General features: G+C 41.7%; 1 protein-coding gene across 2 annotated transcripts in view; it reads right to left on the bottom strand.

Moving 5' to 3' along the window:
- LOC309670192 (protein eva-1 homolog C-like) overlaps positions 1-13,692 on the bottom strand; it is a gene marked incomplete at both ends in the record, with an annotated part of 214,753 nt that overhangs the window by 155,511 nt on the left and 45,550 nt on the right. The window lies entirely within an intron of this gene.

Genomic DNA, 13,692 nt, shown 5'->3' with positions numbered 1-13,692 from the left:
CTGTTCTAGGCCTTTGACACAAAAGCTTTGCTTTGTCTCCAATTCTACAAAGTTTCAGTTTTTTTAGAAGGAAAACAGTATGCAGAACCAAATCTCTCATTGTTTGTTAGAGGATGACGTTATCCATAATAATAAAGTCATTAACAAGAATAAAGCATGGGGACAAAGCCTCGTTAAAGTTACACTGAGTTAAAAGGGCTGATAGCAGTCAGGTTGCCATGGCAACTGCCAAACAAATCCTGACTTTGCTACACTCATGCATGAAGGGAAACCACTGTGGTGCTGATATAGAGACATCTGCAGGGAACTCTATAGCATGTCCCATGTCAGGGTCAGCCACAATCCATTTAACCCCACAGACTTCCTCTCTGTAATGAGTTTGTAAGTCCTCTTCCCACTACTGGCCACCAACATAAGTCTACCAGCAGCAATCCTCTTGAGAGATGGAGTAGAGAGAAAAGCCAAAACCATTAAGAGAAACAAGTAATCCCTGGACAAATGGCTAAAATGTGACTATTCTCTTGGTGGCCCATAATCATAGAATAATTTAGGCTGGTACATCTTGAAGTCTTCTAGTCCAACATCCTGCTCAAAAAAAGGCCAACTTAAACAGTTTTCGTAGGGCCTTGTCCAGTTCTAAATATCTCCAGGGATGAGGCCTCCACAAGCACTCTGGACAACTGGTGCCAATGCTTAACAACGTTCACAGTAAAAACTTTTTTCATTGCATGTAATTGGAATTTCCCACGTTATGACTTTTGTTTGCTCCCTCTGGTTCTTTCCTTGTGCATTTCAGAGAAAAGACTGGTTCCATTTCCTCTATACCGTTAGGTAGTGTAAAACAGTAATTATATCCCCCTCTCCTTATTATTTACTTCTCCTAGATTAACAGACCAGCTCCCTCAGTCTCTTATTATTTATCATATGTTCCACTACCCTTGCCCTCTTGGCAGCCAAAGGGACTCTCTCCAGCTTCTCAACATCTTTGCTATACTGAGGGGCCAGCCCGGTATTAAGTTACCCTTCACTGCTGCAAGGTCCACCGCTTCCTCATGTTCATCATCCTGTCTTCAAAGTCATGATAATGCACACAGGGAAGCACAATTCATGTGGTTGGAGAGAATTCACGTGGCTTGCCCAAAATCATTTCAATGACACCTATAACAATCCTTGTAGACACATCTGTAGGGTATATTTACTCCACTAAGCTAAACACTCCTGGGGCCTTTTCTCTGTCCCTAAAGCCACATCCAGCAACTTCTTCTTACTCTCCAAAATAGTATGGCCTCATCCGGAGCCTTTACTGGGAATAGTTCTTCTTCCATACCAACACTGAAACCTAGCTCAAGAGTTGTGTGAAAGAATACTGGTCTGAACAAATTTCAAGGTGCTTAAAACAACTATAATCATTGTTCTTAGAGAAAACCAACACACAGTAATTTAGCTTCAGCTTTCAAGCTGCTCCTATGAGGGCTGGATTCTCTGATTTCTCTAAATTTTAGTCTGTAGTTCTTATTTAGCAGTTCTGTTGCTACAGTGCCTCAAGGTGTGTGCCAAATAGATATTTACTCAAATCGACATATTAATTTTCAAGTCCCCAGGGCAGCATTTGCTTATAAGAAAAAGGCTGAGACACAGCCCCAATAATTAGAGTAAGTGACAGGGCTGCATCAGATCAGGGAACAGCACTGTTTAATTTAGTGCCTTTATCTCACTTGTTCAAGGAAGCGCTCTGGGGATAAAATGAACTACTGGAGTGTATCTCCTTTCCCAGTCAGTAGAATACATTTTCTGTGTGTTGTTATACACTTAGTCCTGGAGTCAGATCAGCTCTCCTCCCTCAAAAGCAAAGCAACCATACAAGATGGACATCAGGAAAAGCAAACTACAAACAAGACCAGCATATAACACAAAACATTAAACCCCACTTTCCACACTGTTACTCCAGTGCGTTAGGACTTTTCCCTGAGGCTGACCTATTAGGGAGCCCCAGAAATACAACCAAAGTGCAGTCAAGACTCTACTGGCTCCTCTGAATATTCAATTATTCTGTCAGAACAGCCATCCTAGAGCATGCCTTTCATATTACCAATTCCCAGGATCAGGGAAAGTTTCAACCCCTGCAATTAGTGTAGATGACTTGTTGAAACAACTCCTTCCTCTCGTCTTCCATCAGCAATCTCAAAATAACTTGAGTTCATTCAAGCTCAAGATATTGAAGGGATTGAATGCTTTGATGGTGAGTGGCTACTAATAAACAAAGTACAATGTCTGAAACATCTGGCACTGACCACTGTCAGAGAGAAGATACTGGATTAGGTATAGGCATGATCAGGGGTGACATGATGTTCTTCAGAGCAAAACAAAGTGGCCGTAGAGAATTAATGCTCTCTTTTTTTTTTTTTTTTTGTCTTTAAGTGTGCCAAATTTGCATTACATACATTGGTAGTTCTTTTGAAAGTGTCGGCATTTCTTTACCCATTGATTCATGGTTCAGTAACCCAAAATCTTAATTGTTTTCAGCATCCTTGCTGAATTTTTGGTAATAAGTCTCCAGTGACCTTTTGTACCACTACAAGTGGTACCAGGGAGAGAACTACTGGGATTCTCTTTACTGAAGGAAACGCATTAACACGTAGACAATGGCAGGTGTTTGCAGATTTCAATGGCACTTGTATACAAAGGTAAGAAGCACTTCATAAGTACACGAGAAATAGCTTACAGAGATCATTGACTATTTCCTGGCAAGCATGAAAAAAATCTCTTTTGGATGGCTGCAAGAAACTATTTTAGTTTAGTAAAATGATACAGCAGATCACCAATCGGCTATTCATAGAGCACAGAATATGACAGTCAAGAAACTGAGATGATAAAGGTATTATCAAATTATTTTATCACTCCTCATCGAGTATATTTCTCTGCATTATTATCTGGAATATAAGCTACAGCCTTACAAGTGTCCACTCCAAACAAAGATAAGGCAGGTTGTTATCAAAGATGGCCAAAGGCATTTGCCACTCCTTTCTTCATCCTCAAATTCTGGGATGTGAAATCACCATTGTCAATCCAGGAACTGAACGGAAACAATTATTTGAGGAAAACATCCAGCTGTACTGCCACAGTCAAATCTACTCTATTTTGTCATGGTTCATCTTGGAGTGGAAGTGACATAAATTCTCATTATTTTATCAGGAAATTTTTTGGTGGTTCACTCATTAGTGTGTCTAGGAAAGACAATGGTAGAGCAGGTGGTAATTTTAGCTTTTCTTTAAAAACACATATTTCAGCTTGAAAGCACGAAAAAAGCATATATGAAATTTAAAGCATTAAGTCCACCAAATGCTTTTAAAATCTGGGATAACAAAAACAATCTCAAAATTTTGGGGTTTAGCAATTCTCTTTTTTTAAAGATTGTGTCGAGGACATGGAATCTTTGCTGGCGGGCACCCATACTCCCAAATTAAATCAATGTATAGGAGTCAAGTGCTGAACGTCTCCTTGATTCAAAAGTTCAATGTCATTACCAAAGGAGGGATTTACACTCTGAAGACAGAATAAACAACCAGAAGCAGCACCCCACAAAAATGATAGATCATTTTTCCCTCTAATGAGAAGGAAATGTTCCTTTTAAACACCACGTGCAATTTATTTTTCCAAAGCCCAGAGTCTGACTCCTATCAGTCATCAGCAATTATTCTCCACTACTCCCAGACACAACCCTTAATGCTGACTGTAACTCTATCCCACCCAGCAACGTCAGTTCCCAAGAACCATTTTCACCATTGCCTCTCCAGGGAACTGTCGCTCAGTTCTGATCCAACAGCCAGTTCTAACCCTTAATGCATGTGTGGACTAGAGAAAAATAACAGTTTCATACAGAATATCATCATTTTACAAGTACTATAAATCTAAACATCATCCTTTACTTACTGGTATAGAGTTACAACCCTGCCTTTTTGAAACCACAGCAACTGATGGAGTGGTTCACAAAAGCACAGATGATATGAGAGCTCTCCTCCCAGCCAGATGTAGAATAACGGTAGAGAATACAAACACTCATCCATATATCATATTTAACCATGGTTGTCTAAAAGTGGTAAGACCTCTTTTCCTACTTCCACTAAATACAGTTCTAGTTTTGCTTGAGAAGGCACAGAGCAACGCACCAGCGCACCAATCATCAGAAGAAAACTTTGACTTTCACCAGGAAACATCTCTGTGAGTGTGTGCAGGAGGAATAGAGACAATCACAATAAAACTAACTCTTTGTACAGTTTGGATATGATCCAAAACTTCTAATACATTACAAGGAAACTCAAAGGATTTTAATGGTTAACGAACTACTACACATAATCCAAGCCAGAGCTTCATTAATATCTGCAGCGAGTTATAGCTAAACTATAGTAATGTCTTCTTAAAATATCCCATTTTGAGCTTTTGTAGTTTTAGATATAAAAGTGTATACATATAATCGAGAACAATCAAGGTAATAAAAAAAGAACATCATGCTTAGAAATAAGCAATTTCCCATTATCTGAAACACATGAAGTCAGCGCAATTAACTGTGTTAGTGAATAAAACATTGCCTTGTTCCTGATTGACACAGATTCTTTAATTTTTTAATCCTCTTGTTTTCCAGTTCTATATTGTTTTTCAATATCTACTGTTATTTTTTCTAGTTTCCTTAGCTTCCTTGCAGATGTTTTTGAGACTGTGAATGTGAAAGAGAACTTTCTTCCAGGAAAGGCCTTTATCAGATACTGGACCAGACTGTTTTTCAGACAGGCTATAGACTGCAGAATTTCAGATTATTCTTTATACGCCGAAGACTGATACTCGCAAAATGTCACAGAAACAGTGCTAAGCCAGTGGAACAGAGTAACATGCCACGGGGACAGGCAAACAGGGCTGAAATGTGACCCCAGGCAAGGCTTGGAGCCAGAGCAAGTAACTCAATAAATGCATTTCATACCAGGCATTACTGATAATCCTGTGGTTGCAGTAGTAAAAGCAGCTCTCTCAAATCACAGAGCACCCTAGTACGGATAACTAGGGTTTGTTTTGTTTTGTTACTAATACTGGAGATTAAAACTTGCTATTACAAACCTTCTACAGAGAGATTTGCTTTCACTTTGGCTGTCCCCCAACCCTTTCACCTTTCAGATACCATACAGCACTGGAAAAACTTGAACATCTTGTAAGCATACTTGGGAAAATATTTTTATTTTAAGTCAACAGTTCCTTGCCCACTATCTGATCTTCTGTACCACAGTGGCAGCTCCAAACAGTGTTAACTTAGAAAAATGGCTTTGAAATGAGAGTGAATTTAGAACTGCAGCTGAATGCCAGCATTTCAAGGCTAAACAAGGTAATGTTTTGTAAGTGTTGAATAGTATTTCATAGGGTAAATGCTGAATAGTATTTCATAGGTCTCCCTGGGTTTGTGTAAGGATGAGAACGTAGTGAAAATCAGATTGGCAAAGGCTAAGAGTTACAGGAATAAAAACACAGCAGTTTTCAACTCTCCAGGCTTGCATCTAACTCAGATATTACTGAGGATTATTGCTAATTATCCCCTTAAACCTCCTAACTGTAAACTCCTATAGAATTTCATAAAACACTACAGCTCTTCCACAGACTGTTGGAATAACTCTGGAGAATTTAATAAGCAGCTCCGACTGGGTCTAGAACTTTAGAGAATTGGTCTAAAATTTCAATACAAATAAATCTCGTTTGCTATTTGAACATAATCTTAGATGATTTTCTTTTAATGTCCCATAAGTCTATGCTATCTTGAGAACTTAATTTTTTCTAAAATAACTTTTCAAAGCCCTTATGGCTATGAGACCTTTTCTTTTCCCCAGCCTCTGAAGCACCCATGCCAGTGCTTCACCACTCTTCTGATTAGTGTCAGTATTAGTACCAGTACCTACTGGTCAGCTTTCCAGTATCTGAAGGGGGCCTACAAGAAGGCTGGAGAGGGACATTTTGCAAGAGCATGTAGTGATATGATGAGGGGAATGGCTTCAAACTGGAAGAGGGGAGATTCAGATTAGATATTAGGAAGAAGTTTTTCACTCTGAGGGTGGTGAGGCACTGGCACAGGTTGCCCAGAGAAGCTGTGGCTGCCCCATCCCTGGATGTGTTCAAGGCCAGGCTGGATGGGGCTTTGAGCAACCTGGTCTGGTGGGAGGTGTCCCTGCCCAGGGCAGGGGGATTGGAACCAGATGATCTTTAAGGTCCCTTCCAACCCAAACCATTCTATGATTCTATGATAATTTTTTGCAATCAAATTCTCAGAATTTCCTGTCACAACTCCTGTCTCTTGGCTTTTCATTTTTCACCTCTGAGAGAAGCTTAGCTTTCGTTTATGTATAACCATTTATAGGAAGCAGAAGGAAGCATCTGGATACCCCCTCAGCCTTGTCTTCTCCAGCCTCCCCTCCCATGCCATGCACTCTAGCCTCAAAGCATCCTACTGGCCCTCCACTTCCGTTTGGCCACTCCCTTCAGTTTGTCAGTGTTTCTCTAATAATCTTGTACCAGTATCATGACCTGTAATTCAACGGGTTGACCATCCAGTTCCTTTGGACTTAAGGAATTTTTTAAAAACTCTTGTTTCACTAGCTGTATGGTTGCAGGCAGGCAGCCACAATTTTGAAGGAAATTGAAGAGAATTTGGCTGGAAGGAGCTGCACCAGGATTTCACCAGCTTGCAACCTTCTCTCCAGCTATTTATTCCTGCTCAACTATTTTAGATCAAAGCCCCTTCCATTGACCTGTGCGCACATGTGTGTAAGGGGTCTCAGTGCCAGCAACTGGAGTCAGACCAGAGGTCAAAGATCCCATGTGTGTGTCCTGCAGCAACCAGAGCAAGCAAGAGTGCGCAGACTGTGTGGGTATGTATCTCAGTGTGTGATCACTAATGAATATCAAGCTGGACTAGCTCGAATGTAGAATAAGAGCTTTGGGAACCAGGTAGGAAAGCAGCCACAAGTCTGGGCCAGCTACTGGAGAGACCAGACAGCCTGAGAGTCGGCTACAGGAGAAACCAGGAGGTCCAGGCCAGCTACGGGAAGACTGGGGGTCAGAGAATCAACTGAGAGACCTGTCTGTACGCACATACCTGTGTGGGAGGTGACTGGAGATGAGAGGACCCATGAGCCAGCTATTGCATGTACTATCTAAGGCCAGTTACTGGGGGATCCACGTTGTGTGTATGCACACATATTTTCTATTAAGAGGTTTTCATCCTGACCAACCAGAGAGGGGCACAGGATGAGGCGACTGGTGCTGTTTGTGTTTGCATTAATGCTGAGTGTTTCTGCCTGTGTTGTTCTACATGGCCAGGCACACGCACGTCTCTCTATCGGGAATAGAAGCACAGCACAGCTACTGCCTGGACCTGGGAACACAGGGCTGTCGCTGCCTTGCCTCTACCAGGCTACCAGATTTGGCAACTCCTAACACTTGCCACTAAAAATTCCATGTGTGTGTTTACATGTGTGTATATATATAATATATTTACATGCAGATATACACACACAGAGATATGTTTAAAAAAAAAACAAACTTTGCAGAATATTTTACCTAGTTTAAATTGCAGTAGAAGCCTGAACCCCACTATAACTGTGGACTTCATTTTTTGCAGCACTATATTTCTTAGACCACTTTGTTAAAATAGTGTTACAGCATCACAACTATTAATACACTATATAATTAATATGTTAATGTCACATCATTATAAATATTAATAGATATTAATGTCTTTAATTGTAAAAAGTATAACTTAGCATGCATTAGTGTGCATTATGTGTCAATTATATAAAGTATATTGCACATAGCACAATCATATTTATAAGATATATCTCATAGCATACCCTAAAGACAATTACCAGGTCTCCTTGGGAAGCCTTATGGGGTTTGTTCAGTGCTCAGAGAAGGAGAGCTGTAATTTTGAGAGAGATTTAGTGTATACTTCTTACAGCCCAAAAAAGGTCAATTCCACACACTAGACAAGCTTTCATTCTAGAGATACAGCTGCAGTAAGTGTTAAGGTCATCACTTTATAGCTGAAGGATCTACATGGGTGATACTTCCTAACCAGCTTCAGTTGGCTCTTTCTCCTTGGCTCCCAACCAAGTCCTTTCCAAAACACAGCCATCACACAAATAAATCACAGCAGTGCTCGCTTTGGCCTTGCTATTGCATTCTAAGTAGTGATAAAGAGTTCACACCACAGGGGTCATGTAGCTCTTCTAAATTAAGTTATAACAGGTTTATTTTATTGAAAGAACTACAGTTTTCTCTAGATGTTTTATATACAAGGGATTTTTAACAGCAAAACTGCAGTGGTATAATTAGGATGCCATAATGATATCTATATAATTTTCTGTAGTCACATGGGGACACACTTGCATAACTGCCAATGCACTTTTGCTGGTAAAATTCCTCATGTTAGACAAGTTTCACTGGTGCTCATTTTGATTTCCAGCTCCACAATAAAGTCCTTTTGATCCTACACCTTCCTGTGAACAATTCTTTTGGAAAACAAAATTGACCTTAGAAATCAAGATCATTACAAATCTAACATGCAACTGGAAAGACCCTAGCTAAGAAAAAACTATCCCAAAGCTTGGTATCTTCCAGCAGCTGTAGGCAGCACTGCCTGCAGTGAAGTTTTAGAGCTCAAAGAAGATCTGTCCCCACACTCGGCCTGCTCCCGGGACATGCTGATGCTCAGCCTTTCCTACAAGCATCACTGGGTCTTACGGCAAGAGACTGACAGCCCTTCTGCACCCTCTGGCCTAGTCACTAAAATTGCTGAAATCAGATTTGTACCATTTCTTAAGGGCCAGGCACCAACTTATTCATGTGTTGCTAAAGCAATTAACCAATGCAATATTCTTACGTAACAGGGAAAGGAGTCAGGAGCTGGATCCACACACCTCCCTCAGGACATGCTGTGAGCTCACTGAACATCTCACCACTTACTCAAGAGGCCAAGAACATTTTATGGTGATCAACGTCTTAGTCCACCTCCACCTAACCTATGAGAGAGGAGAGAGAAGGGGAGGGGAGGGGAGGGGAGGGGAGGGGAGGGGAGGGGAGGGGAGGGGAGGGGAGGGGAGGGGAGGGGAGGGGGAATTTGCACTTCCATGGCTTGCGCGGTCAATCTGCAAACAATCACTGTTACACTTCCTCCACTCCCAGGGGAGAAGCACCATATAAGTTTCTGCAAGGCACCTCTTTATCTCCATCAAATCCCTTCTTGGGCCCTCCTTAGCCATATCACCCACAGAGAAGTCAATGCTGGTGAGCGCAGTGCCCGGCAGCAGTCTTCTGGTGCACCCTCATGCCCAATGAATGCACCTTTTGCCTTTTCCTGTAGTGTTTTGAAAGCACCAGGTTTACCATTTTTCCACATACCAAAGAAAATTCTGTCCCAAATCTTCTCTGGAAATAGGAAATATTTGGGATCTGCCACAAAAGCAGCTGCTGTGTATCAGGTCTCAGTTAAGGTCTGCGACAGCTCCTTTATGTCCTCATGCAGTGCAACAGTGAGAGACAGAGCATCAACCCGGCAAAGTTGAGGACTGTCTAATTTGACCAAAACACAGACTTTCACCCTTGCAAACACCGGGGGGAAGGTTTGTTTCTGTATTAGAAACATGCAGCAAGGGAAACAGAAATCAGCCTTGCTATAACCATGCACTTCTGCAGACCTACAGCAGAAGATGTGCCGAAAAGCAGCCTGGTCTTTGCCCATAGCTTTACTGGGAGTCACAGGGAAGTACCCTGCTACCACCCAAATTAAAAGAAAGCTTTTGCACAGCATAGCACACTGGGACAAAGAAAACAGTTATTTGACCACACAAGTGACAGACAAGACTTTATGCGCACTGACCAACTCTTTAAGCAGATCAAGAACTAAGCCATGACAATCTGACAAGGGCTAAGAAATACCAACGCTAAATAAACAGGTTTCTGCCCATTTGGGAGCACTTATTCTGACAAGACTATGAGCACAGAGAGATGGCAGCTTTGTTTAGACTAGGGCAAATGGCAGGAGGGAAGGCAAAAGTGCATAACCCTTCGGGAGCTGCTGCTAAAGCCATCACAAGCAGACATGAGTGCTTTGCACACAGCGCCAGGAGCCAGCTCTGGGGCCTTCAGGGAGACCTATGCATCCTGGAAAAAAAGTTGATTTCAACTGGCAGGTCAAAATGCTGAACAATTCCTGTGATCCCAGACAGCAAATCTGAAATCCCGTTACCCAGCATAAAATAATACAGTGTGACTTACATGTGCAAATACCGTCTTGGCACTGAAGAGTTTCTCCTACAGGAAAATACTTCCAATTGGGTTGTAGTCTCTCTCGCTGATTTTAACAAGCTCTTCAACGCTCCAATGGTCTATTTTATTAGAAATTTTTTTGTATCGCAAACTGAAATTCAAGGCCTCCCTCATCTGACGTGTTGTAATAAGGCCAGGGGATAGGCAATTTCCATGCTCAAGTAGGTCAAATCACTCTGGATTGCTTTGCCACCTAGCAATTTTTCCACTGAAGAAGCAGGAAAATTTTTGGGACAATGACAAATTGCTGTCTGTGGTGGGAAGGGCAGCCCCTGCTCACAGACATACGGTGTGAGCTCTGCTGAGACACAGCACAGAATCTGCACTTGACATTCCCCTCCAGACTAGAGACCTTGTGCTTAATTCTCCCAGAACTGACCTCCCAGGAAAATTCAAATTAAGCTTGTTTCCAACACTGGGATTTTTACACCTCCATTTTCCTTCTGCTTTAAATTCCACATTTTATTTATTTATTCCTATTCAGGGTAGATTCGACAAATTTAATGAGAGCCACAGCTCTGGAATGAACCTGCATCCTTTTCCCCAGGACCTGCAATAAGAACCACGATGCTGCCCTCTGCATGACCTTCGCCTGTGAAATGCATATTTCTCTTTGCTTTGGCCAGGCCTTGGCAGCTTTATGAACCCCAGGAGAGGAAAGGAAATGAGGAGAGACTGAGACAAGATAGAAAAGGCTAAACAGGGAAAGGAAGAAGCAGAGAAGGGGAAAAAGAAGGAAATTAAAAAGGGAAAACAAAAGGAGACATGGGGTAGAGTAGACATATAAAAAAATTCCTTTTTCTTATTTGTTCATTAGAAATGTGGTACCGGGAGCTTATCCTACCAGCAAGAATCAGCTGGAAGCATCGCAGTGGCTGGGTCACTTGAGCAAAGGTAGGGAAACTGAAGAAACAGAAAGCATCCTTAAAATACTAAAAAGGAGAAAAGATTTTTGAGCAAGAATATCCATTTGTAAGTGACCTCTCTCTATGTCCCCACGTGGTCAAGCTCAAAATCATACCTGCTTGCATAAAGGACTGTGTTACCCAGAGATAAAAATTATCCAGGAGAAAAGGAAGCTCAGACTGACTGTAAAAAGAGAAAAAAATAAGAAAATAAAAAAGTAGGTTTGCATAAGTCTCCCCTAATTTCAGATATGCCCTATCTCTGATGACTTGGCTACAAACCTCAAATATTGCCTTAACAGAACGTGCAGTGTGTTGCGTATGCAACAACCAGGCAAAACTGCCAGATCAGCATCTTCTGTTTAAGCCATTGACTTCAGCCAAGAGGGAATTTATTACTCACCGGCAACTGGACAACTTAAAGCAACGAAAAATGTTGTCAGGGTAGCAGGAATGATGATTTCACAGTTGAATTGTGTTTTTTTTTTATTTTGACATAAAAAATACTTACAAGATACAAGGCACCCTGAGCATTACCAGTTTGAGCTGTCAGGTTGCCCAACCAGCTAGAAGCTAACTAACCTCAACTTCCCACATGCTTCTCCTGGAAAAAGCATTGCAGGAATGGACAGGAAATTAGCACTTGGGAGTAAAGGCAGGATGGTCTTTGTACCTGGGGCTGAGGATCAAGCACTAATGCAGGAGCTTCATTTCTGCCTGTTAAATTAGCTATACCTTCCTGGTGTTTAAGTGGGAAACCTTGTCTGTCTCAAAATATCTCACCAATTTGCCTGTAGTTTTATTTTTTCTGAAGAATCATGTCACTTGATCACAGAACTTGTAGTATTCTTGCTGGGACTTTAAAAATTACTGGCTAAATTAGTTTATCCCGATTTAGGCTGCATTAGCAAGACCTGTTAGACCCCTGTCCTCAGATTTTGATTTATTTTTCTTTTTGCATTGGTGGGAAGGTAGCTTTGTTTCCTGGCTAGGCAAAGCCATATTGTGGAGGAAAACCCCAACTTAGAAGAATTCTCGTTAGATCCCATAACCTACAGGGTTTAGTTATCATTTGAGCTGTCTCCATGCAGTCAGTAGAAAGAAGAAAGCACAGTCAGGTGTGAAACAGTCTACTCTAAAATAGATGGCTAACTGGGAACAGGAGTAGAGGTCAGACAAATCATGTCTGAAACTGGTTTACCCCTCTCTGCTGACTGTAAAGGGAGCCCCATCTAACTAGCTCAAACATATTTTCATTATAGGCATCAAAAGAAAGATGAACCGCTCATCATGTATCACGGCACTGAGCAATGGCTTCACAACCTTCTTCTGATAAGGGTTTCCCAAGGTGGAGCTCACCTTGGGTGAGGAAGGTCAGTACAGTGGCAACTCCCTAGGGGGTCCCACAGGTAAATGAGGGTTTCTGTTACAGCAACGCAGTGGCTGCTAGTGCTAGAACACGGTCTTTGGAGAGACTCTGTTGTTCTTCAGCCTCTGCTATTCCTGAAGTCTTGCTGCCACCGTAACTTTCGTCTTTAGTATCTAACCTTAAAGTGATTCCTACATAAAGCAAAAGAAAGACTGCATTTGTGTAGTTAGTATAGAGGTTAAACCATACTAAATTATCTTCCAGAACCAAAAGGTCATCCATAGACAGCTCCTACCTATTCCCTGGTGCCATCAAGAAAGGTCAGCTCTGGCCACCAGCCGCAGGGCCAGAGGAGAGTTCCCAGCACACTTCATCTGGTATCACCCTTGCACCTCAGTTTCCCAAATATCAGCTGAAGATGGTCCCATTTCTATATCCATGGGCAGGCCAGGAAAAAATAAGGACCTATGAACGTGAAGTAACATGAGCCACAGAAAGCCTGGGATAAAGAGAGATATAAATGCATACTGATTTTTAATCAGGAGCACTCAGTAGCACTTCAGGACATGACAAAGGGGATGAAAGGATACACAAAGAGAGGGAACTGCTTAGCCTGGAATATAAGTTAATAAGAATAATGAAGACATCTGACTAACAGAGAAAAGACAGAACAGCCCCATTCTACCACATCACCACAATCACCTCTATAAAGGCAATAAGTGAAAACACAAAAGGTATTTTTCCACAGGGTCCTTTTTCTCCCCCGCCTCTCACTGAGGCCATTCCCCATATTTGCAGCTTCTTTCAAGGACAGAAATAATATTTGGCTTCCTTGGCAACGAAGAACAAAGAGACAATAGAAATCCGACAGTGGAATTTATTAAGCCGCGTACTACACTAACCCCTTGTATAGGGACAGCCATCAGGCAGAGCAGAATGGCCCCAGCGTAACAGCAGTTCAAAAAGCTTTTTGGCTAAAAGCTATTTGCGCTGCTTTGACACAGAGCAGTTGTTTTGACTAATAGGCTCGAGAAGGGGATTTCTTTTGCAGAGTAGCACTTT

The sequence above is a fragment of the Vanellus vanellus genome (assembly GCF_965231255.1).
Source record: "Vanellus vanellus genome assembly, chromosome: 3".
Classification (NCBI taxonomy): domain Eukaryota; kingdom Metazoa; phylum Chordata; class Aves; order Charadriiformes; family Charadriidae; genus Vanellus; species Vanellus vanellus.
This window is presented reverse-complemented; position numbering and strand designations above follow the sequence as displayed.